Source organism: Pyrus communis, chromosome 2 (assembly GCF_041283825.1).
Source record: "Pyrus communis isolate YQ-2024b chromosome 2, ASM4128382v1, whole genome shotgun sequence".
NCBI classification, from domain to species: domain Eukaryota; kingdom Viridiplantae; phylum Streptophyta; class Magnoliopsida; order Rosales; family Rosaceae; genus Pyrus; species Pyrus communis.
This window is the reverse complement of record NC_142566.1, coordinates 996,312-1,002,120: the sequence shown is the minus strand read 5'-3', so window position 1 is coordinate 1,002,120 and position 5,809 is coordinate 996,312. Positions and strand designations below refer to the sequence as shown.

General features: G+C 36.7%; 1 pseudogene; it reads right to left on the bottom strand.

Annotated features, from left to right (window-relative positions):
* Positions 1 to 3,244: 3,244 nt before the first annotated feature.
* LOC137748096 (LEAF RUST 10 DISEASE-RESISTANCE LOCUS RECEPTOR-LIKE PROTEIN KINASE-like 2.2) lies at positions 3,245 to 5,120 on the bottom strand (annotated as a pseudogene).
* Between the last annotated feature and the right edge of the window lie 689 nt (positions 5,121 to 5,809).

Genomic DNA, 5,809 nt, shown 5'->3' with positions numbered 1-5,809 from the left:
AGCTTAGTATAAGGGGAATATGTCGGATCTATTCGAGAGAGCGAAAAGAAGTAGATTGACCTTCAAAGATGGAACTCTCGTCACTCACAGGATTTAGATTAAGGTTGCACATCATCATGAGAGAAAGGGTAAAGAGAAGATTTGAAGAGGGAGGAGATGGCATCGACGCCGCCGTGAGGGAGGCGTGCAGGTGTGGGCTGGTTGGGTTTATACAGTGGTGTGGTTTTTTAATTTTCTTTTTGTTTTATGCTATTTCAACTAAAGTTGACGTGGCAAAATATTAGTAGTTATTTTAAGTCCTTAAAGGTCATTGTATAAGAGGAGATATTTGTCAATGACATTTATATTTTAAAGTGGGCAAAGATGTAAGATAATGGGGGTGGAATTAACACCAATCTTATTTATTTGGTATTTTTTTCGTGAAACTTGATGAGTCTATTTTAGACTGCCATATAGTAATACCAAGAGAAACCCCAACTTACATCAAAATGAGTTGATGCTATAGTCTAATAATATTTGTCTCCCCTCACGTAGTAAGAAATTTTAGCTTTAAATGTCATAAATCACGTGTTTGACACCAAAATTATCGGTTGCCAAGATAAATAAGTTTTGATTATCTAATGAAGCTATCTAAGGTTTTTATGCCCTAAAATGGGCTCACTTACAAGTTTACAACTGATTCCAGGCTACAATATTGAATTAAAGTGTTTGCTTCAAAGTCAGGCTTTGAGATTATAGCTAAAAAGCTAAAGATTTTGCTGAAGTGAAATTGGGTTTGTGCTGAAATGCAGTTGGGTTGATTGAAGAATCACTCAAGGTTTTGTATAGACGTGGAGATTGAATTTAACAAACGTTCTGAGCTTGAAGGTCTTTGGAAGTATTTATAGGTAGTGGAAAAGGAGGAACATCAATCTTATCATTGAGATGGCGCATGGGTAGTTCGAACATTTAGCGCTGACAATGATTGTAATTTCTAGTTGGTGGCCTTTAGTTGTGTCTTATGGCGTTTCGCAAGATTATCGCAATGACATCATCTTGTTGAATGACGTGTTCATTTGGCATACAAGGAGGCGAGATATTCCCAAACTTGATTTTTGTATGGCAAACATGCTTCGGAAAGAACCGAGTCCGAGCTCTCGGATGGGTTGGAGTAATGTAAGGGTTGTCCGAGCCCTTTAATAAGATCCTAGATTGGGCTTCGAAGTGGATGGGCCGGAATCGTACGATTTTGGGTAAATAAAATTTGACTTAGGCCCCCATACCAGTCCTTACTTTTATTGTGGTTCAAACAAATCTTACATCGAACTAATGAATTGAAGCAAAAGAGTTTAGCTTTTGTTATGGTTTATTCTTTACTCCAACAATTATGAGAAAAATCGTTTAATATGTGCATGACAAAAGGAATCTTATTCTTTCTTTTTGTTGTATACACATTCTACGGTCCTTTCCCATATGCAGCTGTTCCTTATTTGCAAACGCAGGCGTAGCCACATTGACTAGAACATATGTGTTTCCCTCTATGCACGCGACTTTAAAACTCACTTACCGCAGTTTAGATTAAGGAAAACTAACGAAAAGTCCAAAAAAACTTTGTTTTAATGAAAAATAACAAATAAATGTGTAATGAATAGTACCAGAGAAGTGTAAAAAGGAACCGGATCCCCTATGGATCCCAAAAAACTGAGACCACTAATCAATGAATCCGGGTTGTTGAAATTTGATTCAGCGGCTAGAATTATTATAACTTTTAGAAGAGCTCTCTATTTGCAGTTGTTGGATCAAATTTTAATGGCCCAAATTTTTTGCTCAGGAAGCTCAATTTTTGGGGATCCAATTCCAGGTAAAAATATGGTTTTTCGTTAAAAGTAAACTATACCGAGAACATTTCGTTAAAACTCAATAAATTTAAAGTAGAATATCGCTAGTATAAAAAAGAAAATATCTTTCCCTGTTCGAGTTACAGAGACATACCTTGCAGTTTAGATTAATCTAAATTTCGTGTTTGTGCTTGATGTATAAGAACTCTAGTCTTCATCTGTTGTTTCATTCCACTATGCTGTGTTAAATTTTGTTATGGCGACTGAAAATGATCGAAAGGAAAAGGCGATGGAGCAATTTCCTTATTTCCCTCCAACATCTGACATCTGCACTGCATTGCTCATAAGAGGTCTTGCATCAGGTGAATGCTAAATGCACAAAACATAGTGCCTCTCCTAATTCATTGGTGTCAAACATGTTCCAGATCCACCTCGGAAGTCATTGTTTTTGTTTCCGCACTGCTCTCATTGCTTCATTTACTAACGGGACAATAAATGAAAGGAGTGGAACAAAGTGTCGCTTCGGGAAACATGGGTATTGAAAATCTTAAAAACCCGTAGGTTCCCAATTTTAAAGGAATTCCTGCCAAGATGACGGATCCTGCCGTAGGTGCCTCTACATGAGCTTCGGGTAACCAAATATGAACTGGTACAAAAATTGTCTTTTGAATTCCCTTCCTTCTCCTTATGTGTCCATGTATGTATGTTTTATGGGTATAATCGTTACTGGAATTTTACGACAATTCCATTTAAATAATTGTCTTGTCTTAATAATTAATCTTGATCCTCCTGCTAGTTCATATTTAACTACTCTTTTCTTTTTCCTGCAGAGTATGACTGCAGCTCAGCAGATATAAATCCTATTGGGGGCAGGATTATCGGACATTTCTGCGAGGGGCTGCCACACATCTTGGTTACGTGTCCTTGGAAGAAGTTGAAGAAGATCCACCTGCTGCGGAACTGGAGACTATTTGTTCCAATCATGTCAGCTAGCAACTCATCCTATCCAAACGAAATAGGTGGATCTAATGCTGCATTCAACTTGCTCTAATAGTAATATAGTTATATCGATATTCAATCTTAACTAGTTCTACGAAAATGGTGATTATGATTTGTCAAGGTTCATGATGCTGGTGCATATACATATATATACGACGTTGTTTTTTTCACTAATCTTCTACGGGGTCTTCATTTAAAAAATTTCTCGACTGCTAATAAGGAAATATGAATTGAAATACCACCGTGAAGTTTCTTTAACTTTTATCGCAACCTTTTCTTTTACAAAAACCAGAACAATGAGCATACATGTTATAGAATAAATGCATTACATTCTACAACAGTAAATGAAATAATTTCATGAAAGTGTCAAAACCAACAATATATTTATTCTTTTGTCTTACACACGCAACCATCAATCTCTTTACCTGTTAAAAAGTAGCTAGCTCATTTTCACATTTGTTCTGCACAGCAGTGTTACAAGGGTGCTTGCATTGTGCAGAAGTCTTTGTGGCTGATGCAGAAGAACTCGAGTCTTCATCTGTTCCACTATGTTGTGTTAAATTTCCTTGCGGCGACTGCAAATGCTGGAAAGGAGAAGGCGGTGAAGCAATTTCCTTATGTCCCTCCAACATCTGCACTTCATTGCTCATGAGAGGTCTTGCTTCCGGTGCGTGCTGAATGCACAGCAGAGCTACCATTATCATCCTCTCTGCTTTTTCTTTGTCTTGTTCTTCAATCCCACAAAACGACAGCACCTCTTCTAATTCATTGTTGTCAAACATGTTCCAGATCCACCTCGGAAGCCATTCGCGTGACTCATTTACATCCTCATCAAAATTTCTCCTCCTTCCAACAACCTCAAAGAGAAGCATGCCAAAACTGTAAACATGGCACTTGTGAGTAACCGGATAAGGCTTTCACATCTCTGGTGCTGCATATCCGGGTGTCCCTCTTCCCTTGGTTAACAACATTTGACTGCTTCCCCTGTTGCAAAGCTTGGCAAGTTCAAAATCTGCGACCTTTGGATTCAAATTCTTATCGAGAAGTACATTCCGGGGCTTAATATCATAATGAATGATTCACACTCCTCATGCAGATAAGCCAACCCTTTTGCTGTTTGGACTGTGATATTGTGCAGCTTCTCCAAACCTATTTCTCTATGCTCACTAAACAAGAACTTGTCAAGTGATCCATTCTCCATGTACTCATAGACAAGTGCTCGCATTTCGTGGTCAAAGCAGAAGCCGTATAGTTTTACCAAATTCATGTGGTAAGTTCTTCCCAAGGTGCCAACTTTCGCCATGAATTGATCTTCGACTATCTTATCCCCAGTGTTTGTAAGCACCTTGACATGTTGCTAAGAAACCCCTTGACCGTCGGAAACTCAACTTGTGAGCTTCGAACTTGCTGCAATTCGGGTGTTAAGTCGATTGCTACATCGTCGGATGAATGATTTGGATTCAAAGACTTGTCGATACTACTGTAACTGTTTGCTATCCGGGCATATGCCGGATAGCGCTTCCTGTCTTTTTCAAGCAATCAATGATGGCATATACGATGGCTACAATTGCAATGGTCACCACCACACTAGAAACTGAAAACAAATCTAATTAAAAACAAACTTACAAAAAAAATTATAGCAGTGATGATAGACTGTAAAATAAGTCATACAAATAATCCAGTTGTGCTCATGACCCGATCATTAAGTCTTTGTTTACGATCCTGAACACGATGTGATTATCAAACGTGTTACAAGATAATAACACAATTTGTTCATATAATGTTCATAAATACAAATACAAATACACATAAATATAATGTCTAAGTTAAATAAAGGAAATTGTTATTAGCACTTCAAAAATTTCATTCTACACTCCAAACTTTTTAAATTAGGAAAGAAAAATACACTTGTGAGGAGTGTAGAATGAGATTTTTGGAGTGCCAATAACACTTCCCTAAATAAAAGGGTTAAAATTGTCATTTCACCTGCAATCATATAAATAGCTCCTTACGTGTTTGACAAATTACAAGATTTACATAGACGTGTTAATACCAATTTCGTGTTAAGCAGGTTGACCCGAAACACGAATTTTTCATTAACATTTGAGACCATGTTTGCAGCAAGTAGAAACTAGCAAGCAGAAGCATCATATTTTCCTAAACATTTGTTGCCTGCAGCTTCTGGAGATGCTACAGTGGCTACTTACCAGCAGATAAGGCCACTGCCCATTGCATTGAGGAATTGAATTGGTTCTGAATTTCTTGGAAGTCATTAGATTCACTATTTTGAAATGCACCCGACATGGTTTCTGTCTTGCCAAAGTTTTTTTGAAGAACGAAGAAAGTAGGGCTTAATACAAACATACACACACACACACACACACACACACACATATACATATATGATTTGCTTAATTTCTTCGAGGAAATAGGAGGGAAGTTGCCAGTGCATTATACATGATTTGGACCATAACTTGTCAAAACGAGTATAATAATTATTATTTTTTAAGTTTACTATTATTAAGAGGAAGGAGACGAGACGAATGAATAGAAACCCAACATCCTATTCACTAGGATATGAGAACTACATGTGACTATAATTAATTAATTGTAGATATCATTAGTTAATCCGGAATCCTCTCCATGATTGTAACAGTATTATAAATTTCAATTGTAATTGAGATTAATATTCTTCAAACATCAATACAAATAGTCATTTGGAATTGTTATTAGCACTCCAAAAATCTCATTCTACACTCCAAAAATCTCATTTTACATTCCAAACTTACTATATTGAGAAAAAAAAAATACACTTATGAAAATTTTTGAAATGCCAATAACACTTCCTATAATCATTTTCCACATAATATTATTCGTCATAAATTTTGCCCTTGATCTTTAGGGTTTTCTCTCTCTCTTGTCGTCCAATACAGCCAACACAGAGAAAAAATAAATAAAAAATCACAAACCAGTTATTTGTCTCCACCATTTTT